At 41.2% G+C, this 16,502-nt stretch overlaps 1 long non-coding RNA gene across 1 annotated transcript in view; it reads left to right on the top strand.

Annotated features, from left to right (window-relative positions):
- Positions 1 to 16,502, top strand: part of LOC148758511 (uncharacterized) — a 209,843-nt gene that overhangs the window by 26,618 nt on the left and 166,723 nt on the right. The window lies entirely within an intron of this gene.

Genomic DNA, 16,502 nt, shown 5'->3' on the forward strand with positions numbered 1-16,502 from the left:
ACGCTTAGCTTGCCTACTGCCTCTTCAGCTCTGTTTGTTTTGCCTAATTGTGTTTTCTCTGCTGATTTGTCTGAGTATTTTCTTCCCCACTTTGTCCAAGGTCTACACAGTGCATCTGGTACCCATTTGGCTGGGGAGGAGGCAGAAGCAAGGTGGTTAATTGAATGCTTGGCAAAGGGCTGCAAGAAGTAAACTGAGGAGAGAGGCAAGAACTAGGAGAGCTTGGAGAAGTGGTTGGTTAGAGCCTTTGCACAGGGCAGAAACTCCACAACCTCCATCTTTTCACTTGGTTTCTGTCCAGAAGCAGAGCCTCAAGAAAGCCGAAGGAAGGACTTTGATATGATTCTGAAACTAGATTGCATCCTGCTTCAGTGCAAGCTCCATTGTGGCCTGTCTGTCTTTCCCGGGGCCCACGGCCTCTCGGCAGGTGGCCAGGATACCCTGTGGCCCTACCTACAGGGAGGGGAGAATGAAAGGTGGAAAATATCCCCTGTGTCTCTAGTCTTGCATTCATCTAGTTTGGAGTCGAGCCTCTCGTTCAGCAGCAGAGAGTTTGGCTCTGCACCCTGGTCTGGTTCCAGAAGCCTGAGGAGAAGTAAAAGTGAAGCAGCACCTCTGGGAATCCCCACTTCTGGCAGGGGCGAGGGGCTGGTCCAGCCACGCCAGAGGTGCCCTTTTCCTGTTTACCTGCCTGTCTGTCTGTGCCTCTGAGAGACCAAAAAGAGCATGGCCTTAGAGTCACAGAATCTGGTTTTTAAATTTCAGCTCCTGTCAATGTATGAGGTGTGATCAAAAGATATGGTGAGTGTTTAAATTAAAAAATAATTATTACAGTAAAAGACACATTGCAATTAATCCCCCTCGAAATAGTCCCCCTCACTTCAAACACACTTATTCCATCGTTCTTGCCACTTTCTGAAGCAGTTCTGGAAGTCCTCTTTCATGAGTGTCTTTACTTCATCCTCTACCATGACAACACTCCGTGTCACTCATCACTTCTGATATATGGCAATTTCTGTCAAATAAAAACATTGCGGTGTGCCCTCATCCATCTCATTCACTGGATCTGCTACCATGCGACTTCTGGCTCTTCCCTAAAGTCAAAATGACCATGAAATGTAAACGTTTTGAATCGATTCAGGACAGCAAGGCAGCCACGACAGCGCAACTAAAGACACTCATGAAAGAGGACTTCCAGAACTGCTTCAGAAAGTGGCAAGAACGATGGGAAAAGTGTGTTTGAAGTGAGGGGGAGTATTTTGAGGGGGATTAATGGAAATGTGTCTTTTACTGTAATAGATTTTTTTGTTGTTTACACATTCACCGTATTTGTTGATTGCACCTCGTATGTCATCCAGTAGGTGCCCATTCATTTTGGAGCCCCCATTTCCCCACTTATAAATGTGACAAATTGCATTGTTCGGGAGAGCAATTTAAATGATGCAAAACACACACCAATTCTGTGCCTCTCTACGTACTCCAGACATATTCCTTCCTTCAGTCCACACATCCCTAGGAAGAAGGTCGAATGATCATTACCATCACATCACTGCTTTATGGAGGGAACTGAGGCAGAGAGACGCTAAGTGACTTGTCCCTGATCTCACAGCCAGGAAGTGGCCCAAGAGGCAGTGCTGGGCTCCAGGCAGGGAGTCTTCCCAGCACCTGCACACCTAGGCTGTGCTTTCCAGCCGGTTGTAAAGCAGAGAGGGTCCTCGCACCCACCTGGCTGGAGAAAGTACACACTGAGCATTAGCCTTTTCTCCTGCTGTCTCTGGGCTGCCATCTGGAAGAACAATGACATGGGGACCTGCAAACAGAGGACGCGAATGAGGGGTGAGGAGAGACGGCTGGGGAGGCACTCGCACAAGCAAGGTCACAGGGGCCTCCGAGGGTCAGAGGAGGGTCCCTGGCAGCTGGCTTCAGCCCCCTATTCCAGGCCACCCCCCACCCCCCCCAGGCCGCAGCTTCTCCCTGCCAGGCGCTGGCGCCCCACGCAGTCTCTTCTGACCAGCTCTGAGGAGTTGGCGGCGGTCAGACCTGACAGCTTTCCCTGCAGTGTGCTGCTGCCTTCTCTAAACATCTCCAGATTTAGGGCTCCTTCATCAGATTGCTCTTCCCCCAGCTGCCCCGGCACTTTGAAGTGGGAGTGGCATGCTCCGGGATTTGGCTGCTGTCCCTGCCTCTCCTTGATGAGACAGTCTCTAATTTGGGTCCTGCCTGCACTCTCCCCACTGCTAGCCGCATGCTGTCAGCTGTCATTACTGAGGTGTTGCTGCTCCCAGCACAGACCCACGTTTCCTCACAGAAGGAGGCAACCACAGCACTCACTGCCCACCCCGCTGACTTCATCCAACCCCCAGAAGGGTGACCTACTTGGCTTGTGGGAAGAGAGGGACTTGAAGAAAGGTGCATTCATTGGATGGATTTGAAGGAATCATACTATTGGTCTGCCCAACCCCTCCCTCCACCCCCCCACCCCCCACACACACACACTCCCAAAAGAACAGTGAGAACAGAAGCAAAGAGCTACAGTGGAGAAAGGGTGGAGGGAGTGTGCCATGTAGCTGGCCATGTCTCAGTACACGATTCTGTATGGATTTTATATATGTTTCTATAATTAGGTTGAGCTATCCGGCCTTGGAAGGAATGTTGTTACATGTCACCTCATAGACCTCACCTCCCCAAAGCAAAGGGGCTTCCGAGTCAGTCCTGGGGGTGAGCCCGGCCTCAGCATTTAGTTCCTTGCTCTGAGCTTCAGTTTCCCCTATGAAAACAGAGGAAATGTTTTTGTAACAATGCCACTCTTACATGAAAACAAGTCACCTTAAACTACCTGCACATAGTCGGTACGCAGGATACACCTAAAACTAACATGAAATAATATTGAATGTCAACTGTAATTGAAAAATTAAAAAGAAAGAAAACAATAAAAGATAGATCCTTCATGTGAAATTAGTGAAGAATGTCTGTGGCATCCTCTCTCACTTCTATTAAAACTTTTGAAGCTTCACCTTCTAACCTCTGTCCTTTTTAGCTCTCACCTTCTCTCCAGGCCCCTGCCCAGTGCCCCATGTGCACTGGGCCCCCACTGCTGGCAGGGCTGCATTGTTGCTCGACAGCCAACGAGGGCAGGGGGGTCTACGTCTGGACTCGGGATCTGCACGCGTGACTTTCAGTGCTTTATTTCCCAAAAACTGTATAAAGTTTAAGGAGGGAGGGGAAGGTGTGAAACAATCTTTACCCAGGGTGGGGAAGTGGACACATTAGACAAGTATAAAACTGCTAAGCACGCTGGGTTCCTGTTTGGGGTATGCAGTAATGTGTTTAAGATGACCTCCCCACATCTTTGCGTTTTCTACCACAACTTTGACCATGTCAGGTATAGTCACAACATCTGTGCACATAGGGTTAATCTTGAATGCACTTTTGCCAGATGAATTTGATGGAAAGAGAAAGGCAAGGAAAATAAGAGAACTCACAAAACAGTAATTATAATGTTAAAGCATGGAATTAAACAGAACAACAAGGCAAGTAAGGATCTAAGGGGAAATACACACATATATACATATATACATATATAAACACACATATATATAATCATCTGTAGATGTATTTTGTATCTTTATAAAGGTGATAGGGTCAATGGATTGACATCAGAGAAGGGTATGACAGGGTTAAGAACACAAACATGCAAGTGTAGCTAAGGTGGAGTGGAGATTAAAGATTGTTGGAGGTGAGGAGGCCACAGAGTTCAGAGGGCAAGGTATTGAATGAGTCACTCTTCTACAAGGTTGATTAATCACCAAGCATGGTGACAGGAATAGGGGTGGATAGCCAGGTGCTAAAGTCATTAATGAATGAAAGAAAGGTTGCTAGATATAAGTAGCAAGTATGGGTGGCAAGTAATAAAATGTGGCTTGAATTTCCAAGGATCTGGGCATTTTGAAGGAGAAGGAAGAGAATTGAATTGCAAGTACAATGGGACATGTACCCCACCCTACAGCCCTCTGATATCAGGAGAATGGAGGTGGGACCAGACTGGCCTCCACTGAGAGGCTGCCTAGGAGGTGGCATTTGTGGAGGACAGCCGGATTTCCATCAGGGCAAGACATGAAGGTATAGGGGCTTGCTGATGAGCGGTCCCCAATGTCAGGGTATACAGTATGTAAAGGTTAGGAACGTGGACAGGGAGTGAGAAATGGAGATAATATTTGCCTTGTCGGATTACTGCAAATTGGAGAGAGCATTTTATGTAAAGTGGCCAGTGGAGTATCTGGTGAATAGGTGATGGTGCTGATGGTGCTTGCAGAACAGCAAGGATTAAAGGAGAATTATAGGTAATGTCAGAAGCAGCAGTGGTCTAGGAATCAAGTGCTCCTGAGTCTCATCCTGGCCCCACTATTAACTAGCTGTGTGGCCTTAGATGAATCAATCACCTTTCCTTTCTGGGCCATGGTTTCTCCATCTATAAAACGGCAGGTTAGGTAATATCAGCGGCTGTCAACTCCGAGATGGGAGAGTGGTCATACGTGTACATAAAATACAGATGATAATTTCTGGAAACGCCTTTTCAAAACATGAGTATTTGCTCCCCCATTTCCACCCTTTCCCCCCCGCCCCCAGAAATCAGATCTCGTGCTCTGGGGGTAAGGACCCAGAAGTGCATTTTGAAAAAGGCCCCCAGCTGGTTTAATAAATGCTTCCCCACCCCCAGCCCAATTTTCTTTCTTCAGGGAATTGTTTTACCAAGAAGCTAGTTTTTCCTCTCCTAAATGTCATCGTTTGGAAAGTGATAGTGAGAAACATGTGGCGTGTCAGTTAGAGCTGGGTAAGAGCATTTATCAGAGAGACCAGATGCCCAAAGCTCTGCCCTCGGTGGGCAGATGGCCAAAGAGCAGGCGGCATTATTTTTACAGCTTCGTTCTCTGGGCTTTTCCCCATTCAAATGCCTAAGAATAGGAACTGAGTCAGCATAGCGCAGTTTTGTTGCTGTTGTTTATTTTTATTTTTTGTTTAATATCAGACCACACCATGCTATTGAGCAGCCTAGACACTGGCTCCCCTGGGGGAGGGGAGCCCCTTGCTCAGTCACTGAGGGGATGTGAAGGAAGCACAGGTGTGGTGGGGAGTGAACCAGGAACACTGAGCCTGTGTCTTAGTCACCCACATATCTGCAGCACCCAGAAATATACTCGGCACATAGTAGGGACTCAAGGAATACTTGTTAAACTGAAATCTAAGGAAAAGTAGCAGTAGACCAAAAAGACAGCAGTTTAGGGAAATTGATTGGTTTTCAATTGCAGGAGAAAGAATAGAATGGCTGCAGAAAACTACAATTTAATGCTGAGCCTAACTAGCATTAGAATTGAAGGACAAAATAAAATAAATGACATGCAAGGAATCAAAACGTTACCACCCACAGACTCTATCTGAGCAGATATACTCAATTGTTTCTAACAAGAAGAAAAATGAACGTAAGAAACTGGTCAACAACTAACAAGAAAGTGGTAAACGAATAAACCCATAAAGTTAATAATTAAATCTGAAAAGCTTTTGATAGCATAATGTAAAAAATAATTGGTAGAACTAAACTAGTACTAAAACTCCAAATGATTTGGGATGGAGAAGAAAGTGAAAGCACACTAATATTGGAATTGTATCAAATCAATGGATCATTTTTCAGGGAAAATATGGAGATATTGACAAGTACAAGAGATTCATAGAAAGATATATGCTTAAATGTGTGTTAAAATGTAAGAAAAATCACCAGAAAAAAAAATAGAAATAGATGTCTAATGTCTAAACTACTGGAGGAAAAATATTCAAGGAATTCAAAATCAATTGTAAAAGATGCCAAGAAAGGGAAAACTAACGAGATTTTTTTTCCCCAAAAGTAGGATACTTGAAAAACATGACTGTAGAAGTACATTGAGTCATATTAGTAATTGTAATATTTATAAATGGGTTAAATTTTCCCTACTGAATGAGAGAGATTCACATATTAGGTAAGTCCAGTTTGGACCATAATGTGGAAAAGGTTGGAAAGCATTAGTTCTAGAGTATACACCCAAGAGTAAAATTTCTGAGTCAAAAGATTATGTGCTTATTTCATTTTACTAAATACAGTACTGCCTCATTGCTCTTCAAATTAAATTACCTTTAGTGTTAGAGTTCCCATTGCCAAATTGTGATGCTGTTAGACTTAAAAATTTTTGCCAATATATCAGGTATAAAATTTTATCTCATTGTTATTGTACGTTGTGTTACCTTGCTTACTATGAGGTTGAGCATCTTTATGTGTGTTTTTTTTTTTTTTTTTTTTGGCTATTCCAGTTTATTATATGATGGCCTATTCCTGTCATCTGTCCACAGATTTATACATTTTGGCTTCTTCTTACTGATTTGTAGAATTTCTTTATAAATTTAGATAGTAACCTTTTGTCAGCCATATGCATTACAGTATATTCTCCTTGTCTTTGATTTGTCTTTACATTTTGTTTATGGTATTTCTGAGCTAAACAAGTCATAAATTTTAATGCAATCAAATTTTATGAATTATACTCATTTTTGTTTAAGAAATTATTTTGAATTCTAAAGTTATAACCAGATTCATCTCAGCCCAAATATTACTGCCTTATGAAAATCTTCTCTAATCCCTCAAAATAGATTATGTCCCATTGTTCTATGCTCTTTTATTACAGTATCCCAGCTGTAATTATACATTTATTTGTGTGGTTGACAAAAATGTCTGACTCCTCCACTAAGCTCCATGAAGTCTCAGATCATATTTTCTTTCATCATTATAGCTCCTGTCACACAGTAGCTAACATTTATTAAGTTCTTACTATATGTAAGCAATTATTCTAGGGCTTCACATTTAATACTCATGACAAACACACGAGGCAGGTACTATATTACCCACATTTTAATGGCATGGAAACTGGGATACAGAGAGGCTAAGTAGCATATTCAGTGTCACACAGCTAGTAGATAGCAGAGCCAGGATTCAAACCCAAATGGTTTGGCTGTATACCGTCTGTTCTCAGCCTTTAATGTATACTTGCTCAAAGGCTAGGAGCTCAACAAATGTTTTCTGGATGAAATGAGTGACAAATCCACAATTGTAGCATTGTTCTCTCAGAAATAGAAATATTTTGAAAAAAGAAAATTAGTATATTTGAACAACAAACTACAAGCTGTATGTAAAAAAAAGTTATTTCTAATGGAATAACTTATTCTTTCAAATAGTCATGGAAGAGTAATAAAAAATATACGATTTTCAAAGAAAATATCAATAAATTGTAAGAAGCTGCATTTATTTAATAATTTACTGGCCAGATGCAATAATAGTATAAATTAGCAACAGAAGGATGGGGAAAAACACATTTTTTTGTTGTTCTTCTTCTTCTTTTAAGGATAATTTATGTAGTTAAATGCACAAGTATTCAGTGTACAGCTCAAAGAATTTTGATGTCTGTACCTAATTACCCATCAGTCAGATCAAGATCTAGAACATTTTCCAATCATTCTCCCACCCAGAGATGATCATTGGCTGTACTTGAACTTTATGTAAATGGCATCGTGCAGCATGTACTCTCTTACGTCTGGCTTCTTTCGCTCAGCACATAATGTTTTTGCGATCCATCCGTGCTGTTTGTTGTGTGTAGAAGCAGGTATTTATCTATCTATCTATCTATCTATCTATCTATCTATCTATCTATCTATCTATCTATCTATCTATCTATTTATTTATTTCCTAAGTAGTATGTCTTTGTATGGATGTATTATTGTCTGGTAACCCAGTTTTCAGTTTTGGGTTATTGTAAATAAAGCTAATATAACATTCTTGTACAAAGGTTTTTCTGAACACATGCCTTCATTTCCCTTAGGTATATAAGGTTGGTGCAAAAGTAATTGCAGTTTTTTGCAATTATTTTTAACCTTTAAACTGTAATTACTTCTGCACTAACCTAATATATGTAGTAATAGAATCTGTGGTTTGCAGAGTAGAAGTATGTTTAATTTTACTAGTAACTGCCAAAAACTACCACTTTTTTCCAAAGTGGTTGTGCCGTTTTGTACTTTCACTGGCAACGTACGAGAGTTTCTGCTATACTTTCCCACCAACATTGGATATTTCACATCTTTTAAATTGCAGCTGTCTGGTGGATGTCAAGTGGATTCTAACTGTAGTTTTAATTTGCATTTCTCCAACAACTACTAATGATGAATAGCTTTTCACATGTTTATTGGACATTCAAATATCTTCTTTTGTGAGTTGCCTGTTCAACTTTTTGCCCATTTTACAATGGGTTATCTTTTCATTATTGATTGATAGGAGTTTTTTATATAGTCTAGATACATCTACCAGGAAATGTTAACATATTTTTACATAACTCCTGGGTTAAAGAGAAAAATCATAATCAAATTACAAACAACTTGGAAATAAATGCAAATGTGAACAGAGTATTAAAACAGCTTGTGTGATGCGTACACAATGATACTCAGAGGACATTTTATAACTTTAAATGTCCAAATTAGATAATGAGAAAGATTTTTAAAAATGAACTAAAATTATTATTAATCAAGAAGCTAAATAACAAATTTTAAGGTAACCCCCCCACACACACACTAAAGGTATAAGGAAAGAATTAATAAACATGTGAAAACGCAGGTGTTAATGGAATAAAAGGAAAAAGTAATAATTGATCAAGCTTTGCAACTCCAGTTATACAAGGAGGAAACTAATGAAACATTAGAAATAAGAAACGATGTAGGATACTTAAAACATAAAAACATACCTTGCTGAACTTCATTAAATAAATTTGAAAATCTAGATTTAAAAATGGATGATGTCCTCGTAAATATAGTTTCTAAAATTGACTAAAGAGAGATAGATAATTATAAACATATTTAAAAATTAGTCAGAGTTAGTCATAAAGCTCAGATCACCAAGGAGCAGATAATTTGGGGATTATGTCACTTCTTTGAGAATATAGAATAAACTTGGAAGCTTCTCAACTCATGAGGTTTTCCTATAACCCATATACCAAGACTAAGCAAAGATATCATGGGAAAAGAAAAACTATAGATCAATCACATTTATGAACAAAGGTACAAAAACCCTCAATAAAACATTAGCAAATTAAATCCATTTGTATACAAAAGGAATAATACAACTTAACTAAGTAGGGTTTATCCTTGGAATGCTAGGATATTTCAACATTAGGAAATCTATTAACGTAATTCATTTGATCTAAAAATTAGGAGGGAAAAATTATAACATCATCTTGATAGATTTAGAGAAAACATTAGTGAATTCAAAAACCCATTTATAATTTGAAAAAAAAATTAACAAAATATAAATTAAAATGAAAACAGCCTCATTTTAATAAAGGAAAGAAACCCTAGAAAACATCATATTCAATGGTGAATCGCTAGTTTGAAATCACAAAGACAAGACACTAACACTGTTATTCAGCTTCCTAGCTAATGGAATAAAACAGCAAAAAGAAATAAAACTTGTAAATATTGAAAAGGAAAAGACAAAACTTTTTACTTGCTGAAAATGTGTCTTTTTAGAAAATCCATGCAAATCAACTAAAAAATGATGTGAACTAATAAGAGAATTCAGCCCAATGCTATACCCCATTAATAAGCAATTGCAAAAATGTCATGAGAAAAGGTGACATTTATAAAACTCTAAGCTACCCAGGAATAAACTAAATGAAAAATGTGTAAGACCTACATGGGGAAAAAAAAATCTGAAACGATTTCCGAAAGATTTAAAGAAACCCCATGAAAAATTGCTTAGTTATTAGCATAGAGGGAGTTATGATGGGACCTGTCTAGGTGAGATGGGCCCTCATTATAATATTTGAACAATGACCTCTCACCTGACTTCCCAATGACTTGCTTTTTCTCATATAGGTTTTCCAAAATTTAAAGTAATGATTTCACCCACCTGTCAAAAGTAATTATTATTTTAGCCCCTTACCTGAGTGACTCCAAGCAGTTGTATGGTGTTGTGTGTTTTTTTGTGTGTTTTTTTCCAATTTGATTTATAGGTTTTGCAGAACTAAAAGCTAACCCCAAAAAGTGACCTCTGACCGTTTATTCACTGGTAGGTTCAAGTTGTCACACTGCTGTAGTTTCTAGAAAGAAAGTGGGTTGGCGGGCTGAAGACAGCTCTTAGCTGATTTCAGACAGCAGCAAGAGACTGGGATTGGCTGCAACAGGATTTGGTGGTACCAGTAATCAGAGGCAGGGAGTTGATACTATCAAAGATCACAGGATGTTCGGAGGAATATCTATTCTCTTGTTATGCTGAGATATTTTCTCAACACCTGTTGAGGACTGAGTTTACGTGCCATTTTCCTCATGACAGATGCAAGCTGGTGTACAGAACGGCAGCTGTGAAGCTCCCACGGGTTTCTGTGTGTGTCACCCATTTGAAACTGGCCTTGCAGACTAACCACGGCCTATTTATCATGTCCGAACTGGGAACTCCGAGACATCAGGATAAACTTGGGGGTCAGTGTTCACAAGGGCTTTGAAGTTTGGGGTTCGAAACAGTGAAGCCTTATATTTAAGTTTCTTGGAGCACTAAGAGCTGAGCAGCCTGAGTAAAGAGAGATGAATGCCACCCCCAAACTTTGGAGGTGTCAGTGTCAGGACAGAGAAGTTTCCCACGAAGTTGGTAGCTGGTCATTAGGGGGAGCCACAGACATGCTTTCCTAGCAGTGGGATAACCTGAAAAAATTAGGGTAAGAGTAAACATTCTGACAACTTCCCTTCTGATGCCTGGGGGAATTTACTAGAGGTGTGGTCCCAGGATCACTCTTTCATGCTTCTGTCTTCATTTGTGGGTTTGTCCAGTGAATGTTGATGGTATACCTACCAGGTTCCATTCCTGGGAACACAGTCCAGGCTGATGAGTCGAGAAGTAAGAGCCCATCAAGGCGACAGTTACAGCTGTGGGGTGGATTTGCCCCTCTGTGCTACCCATGTTTCTCTACATGGATATTGGAGACTGCAGCTAATGTGATTTGCAGCTGGGGACAAGAGTTCAGGGGAACATTGCTGACCTTGCCCTTCTCTCACCTCGCCTTCCAACCAAGAGCCAAGCAGGAAATCACCTGCTTACTGCCGTCTGGCTCGTTTTCACGCCCAGCAGATGAAGGTGGCAGCAGCAGCAGAGCAACAGTCAGTGTAGGTAGATTTCTGGTATTAGAAGTAAGAGCGACAGAAGCTCTTGGGGGGAGCTGGCCAGCTCTGGAGCAGGTGGGCTGTTCATTTTTCTCCTTCACAACAATGAACCGAGTTTTTGTGTTCTGTTCTGCAAATGCCCCATCTCCTGCCGGGTCAGGTAGAGTCAACAGCTCTGTCTGACACCCAGGCAAAGTTCTCCTGGGACACCAGCAAGCCAGGCGCGATTTCTGCTCCTCGTCAGGTTTTGTGTCTGATTTCCACTTCATTCTTTAGCTCTCCTTCAATCAAGTAAGGATAATGACATGCATTGTCTCTGCTTAAAAGCACCTTGCATCCTGTGGGGAAGGAGCTGAATAAGTAAGTTTCGAAATCTGACTACCAGGTCCACACAACAAAAGGACGCACCCATTATTCAGCTGTCCAGATTCCTTTTAGGTAAAAGGGAACACACAGCCACCAGCTCTCAGGTGGAGACTTGAAAGCAGTAACATTCAAGCACTCAGATATTTTAACGTCACAGTTTAAAATTCTAATCATATTAAAAAACCAACAGCTTTGGCAGTAATGAGATTTTTTGTTGTTTTTTATTTTTCAGAATTCTTATTTTGCATATGACCCTTCAGGTACCTGCTTCACCTGCTCCTTGGAATATAAATTGTCAGACTGTTCTTGGGGTTTGATATAAAGTTCACTTGGCACCAGCCCCCCTGGAAAAGGGAGAGATTTTTTTTTGGTTTGTTTCGTTGGTTGGTTGTTTTGTTGTTATTGTTTTTAATTCTACATTCTTTCTGGGGCATTTGGAAAGGGTACTTGAGTGGAATTCATTATATTGATAAGACTTTTAAAAATCAAGTACCATAGTATGAAAGGGAAGGCCACAAAAGGGAAATATTGTTTGCATTAAACTGATGTTCCTTGACTCTGCCAAATTTTGTTCCAGAGGTTAGTAACCTTCTGTTTCAAAACAGGAAAGAAGCTGAATCACAGGGAGTCACCTAGACACAGGCTTTGCTAGATAATGATTCAGCTGACAGTTCAGAGAGCTTAACAAACCCTGCTCCCTGGTCTCTGAAGACTGAATTCATTATGTCTTAAACAACAACAAAAAAACCATTGGAATTTTCAGATCTTAGTACTTTCTTTAAATATGTGGTTTACCTGTTTAAGGACTTGGCAAAGAGGATAAAAATGCCTTTCTTAACAGTTGCATTTCAGGCTTTAATTATTCCTAGTTTTGATCTTCTTGCAGTAGGTTGAGAATTACAGTCTTCTTTTAATGTGGGTAGCTGCTTTTTTAATAGCCTTTTTCAACTTGTAGACTTTAAATACTTTTTGTCTGCATGAACAGCTTAGATAGAGAGAGAAAAAGAAGTGCCAACCATGGACTTTCGGTTTTACCGGTAAGCGGATGGGCCATTATTTGGGCCTGTCTGAAGTCTCTTGTGCCACACAGATTGGGAAAAGTCACGAGGAATGCTCCAAGTGACCACGGGAGGCAGACATATGGGCACAGGAAAGGTAGCTTTCTCCACCACGTCTTTCCCCAGCACTCTCCATGAGGATGGTCTTTGTTTTCAAAGAACTTTGCGGGCTATGAGGATTGGGGGTCTGGGTAGAGAGAGGTTGTTGTACGAAGCATGGGAACATGATTTCCGTAACTTTTACCCAAGTGGCCAAAAAAGCCAAGTTTACCTCAGAGAATTCTCTTTTAATTCTACTCCTCTGTTGTAGCTTTTAAAAAGATAGCTATGGAGGGGAAATATTAAGAAAAAACAAAGCAGTCTCTTGTTTGCCTCGCACATGTAGGGAGAGTTAGGGAACATAGCGTAGCTGCCTTTTACTCCCATCTTGGGCCATGGTGAGGGGTTGAGCCTGGTGGTGGTGGTGGTACTGTGGTTGACATATTTGGGTATTTTGAGTTTTTTTAAATCTGTTTGTAAAATAGAGCTATGTATTTCTCTCTGTGTAACTGGGGAAGGGTGGATATACAGAAATGTGAGTAAACAGATAATTCCGGAAAAAGAGGAACTGTTCCAGGAACAGGAAGGACCAAGTCATTCTGGGATCACAATAAACAAGCAGAGAGAGAGTTCAACTGGGTGTTGCAATATGATGGATTAACTCAACGTCCTGAATGGAAAGCTGACTGGGCAGTCTCTATTGTCTCTGTCCTGGGAGGCAGGACCTCTGAAGAACCCTGCTAATTATGAGTTATTACTGAGCTGTATTATGGAAGCAATCATAAAGCAGTCAACAGTAAACATAGAGTTAACTATGTTCCTGGTACTATTCTGAGTGCTTTACCTGCATAAACTCATTTAATCCTCACAACCACCCTCCAAAGGAGGAGCTATTATTATCCCCATTTTACAGTCACAGAAACTGAGACACGGAGAGTTGAAGTCACTTGGCTAAAGTCACATCAGTAGTAAGTGGTAGAGCACCATTTAAACTCACGTCGCCTGAGACCAGAGTCCATGCCATTAATTACTAAAAGTTTAATAGTGAGAAAAAAATAAACAATAAGTCAAGGTGGGAAATGCTGTGACCAAGACTTGAGGGACATCAGAGGGACGATCAGAAGTTCCACTGGAGAAACTGGAGGCAGTCGGGGAAGGGGAGAAGGAGGAGGCTTTTCTGTGTATCCTGTCAAAGCTGCCAGGCCCCTGATTCATCAAGTCCCCGCCACATTCCAGCAGGACGTGGACTCTCTTGAGGGGCCAGAGAGCTCTAATGGGAATCAAGTGAAAGTGGTCCCAGCTCTACTGCTCTGGCTTGTTCCCAGGCTGACACATGTGGACGACAGGGAAACACGCTCTCTTCTCGTGTTGGACTTGGAGCCTCTCACGGCCATACTGCCCTTAGAGCAAGTTGGAGATGGGTCCAGAGGGAGGCTGAGCTGCCTGCTTGGTGGGGAGAAACCAAATGGTTCCCAGAATTGTTCACAGAGAAGCCCAGTGGACTCAGCAGTAACATAATGCTTAGCTACCCACTGTCTGCGACGTGACCCTAGGAAGTGGGGATTACGAGGCTTGTACCTACTCCTCTTTATAAAGGAGGAAGTATGGGCTTGGAGAGGTTCGGCCACTTGCCCTGGGCATGCAATTGGTGAGTAGCAAAGCCAGAATGAGAGAACCAAGGCTGTGCCCTTGATCCCACTAGTTCAGCGACAGGTACCACACTAAGACCTGGCTATTCCTTTTTGTGTGAGAATTACATAATCTTTTCTAATTAAGCTTGGGTGCATTTGAGTGCCCAAACCTCAACTAAAAGTTATTTTATGTTTCTCATGGAACACTAATGAACATAGGTGTGATTGAAATGATCAGGGCTTTGAGCAGGTGGCAAAAATGACTCATTTCTCACCTCTCTCGACAAATGGCAGAGGTGGTGCTTTGGGACTGGGTGCAGCGACATCACAGGTGCCAAACCAGAGCTGTCGGCTCACAGTCAATGAACTGCTTCATGCCCACCCCAAACCCCACCCCTTCTCCCAGATGAGGCATGGAGGTCGCATCGAATTTAACTTCTGTCATACCCTGTCCTCAGGGGAGATTTTGGGGGACAAACAAAGGAGTGTTTGGATCCTTGAGACACAACGAAAACAAGAGCTCCGTATTACTAAACACTTTCTACATGCCAGAATTTGGTGTGAGTTCTCTCATTGAATTAGTACACCAACCTTATAAAGTGGGAACTGTTTCTAACCCCATTTTACAGATGAGGAGACCAAAGCTCAAGCAGATGAAGTCAATTGTCCAAGTTATATGACCGCAGAGCCTCAGAGGGTAACCATTAGTAGTCCTGTCTCTCCCACTTTGATGACATGAGATTACACACTTCTCTCGCAATGGATCGAGTCGGGAATGGTCTAAAGGGAAACCTGATTCTGCCTATTTCTCAGGTCCCTGATCCTTGGCCTCTGAGGGTATGGGAGTCCTGAACAGGGAACTTACTCAGCTCCAAGAGGAAGGAAGCACCTCATCATTTCCCCAAATGAAGCCTCCCGCTTCCTCACCTCCAAATGGATTTGGAAGAACTCCTGAGTTTGGTCTGGGATTAGGGTCTGAGGGATATAAGAGAGTCCTCAGAGCTACATAATTTTAGGTGTGGTCAGAGGGTCCCCGCTATGGGAGGAATATATCTTTAAATGCCAAATCTGAGTGACAGGCTGGAACCTTCAAGATCTTTCTGTATCAAGAAAAGGAGTTTTTGAACTAGAATTAGCACTAATATGCAGGATTATCATCCCACGTGGAGTTTCCCTCAAAGGGCAACATTATAATGCAAAGCATGAGATTTAAGTCAAAGGTATCTCCCCCTAGAACTTGCCTCAAGTTTAGGTCTAAAATTAAGACAAGCATCCTCTAAGTTTTCTCTCCAAATGGTAATATAGAACTTGGATGTGAGATCATCTTTGGAGATAGATAATTTTATACATAATGCATCGCTTCATTTCACAGCTGAGGAAAATGAGCTCCAGGCTTTCCCAGGGTCATTTCTTAATTGACAAGGCTGAGACTTGAACTCATGTCTCTTGACCCCTTGTCCAAATCCCAATTTTGATTATGTCCAATGGCTCACTAATGCCTTAGAGTGTGTGAGGGCCTGGTCTCACTCAGGGGCGTTTGGACAAATCCTTTGTCAGGATTCCTCTTCTCAGAAGAGAATGTGATGTTTAGATTGTTATAATATAGTCTTAAAGAATGATGCTAAGGATCTTGTGTGTGGGCATTTCCCTGCTTCTATGTGAATAAAATATTACAGAAACTTCTCTGGTTGCAAATCTTTGCAAAATATTTGCAGCCATATTCATGTCTTAGTACTGTGTTTCCCCCAAAATAAGACCTAGCCGGACTATCAGCTCTAATGCGTCTTTTGGAGCAAAAATTAATGTAAGACCCGGTCTTACAGTATGTTAGGTAAGACCCAATGTTATATTATAGTAAAATAAGACTGGGTCTTATATTAATTTTTGCTCCAAAAGACGCAGTAGAGCTGATGGTCTGGCTAGGTCTTATTTTCGGGGAAACATGGTAAGTAGAGTTTAATGAGCATAATAAACATTTCACATGATTCAAGATGCCACAGTATCTCAAGGTTATCGTGCTAGAAATCTCTATGTGTAGCTTCTAAGACATAACCCAGTTTGACAGTTTGAAATTGATTGTTTTTGGTCCTTTGACCTTTTATGTTTATAAAAGTAGAAAGTAAAGTAGCTGATTAATCAAGAAGTTTGGGTTAGTTGAGGTCGTTTTATATTATATGGCCTGCTCTACTTTGTCCTT

This window comes from Rhinolophus sinicus, chromosome 3 (genome assembly GCF_057876585.1).
Source record: "Rhinolophus sinicus isolate RSI-liver-muscle chromosome 3, RSI-T2T, whole genome shotgun sequence".
In the NCBI taxonomy this organism is placed as follows: Eukaryota; Metazoa; Chordata; class Mammalia; order Chiroptera; family Rhinolophidae; genus Rhinolophus; species Rhinolophus sinicus.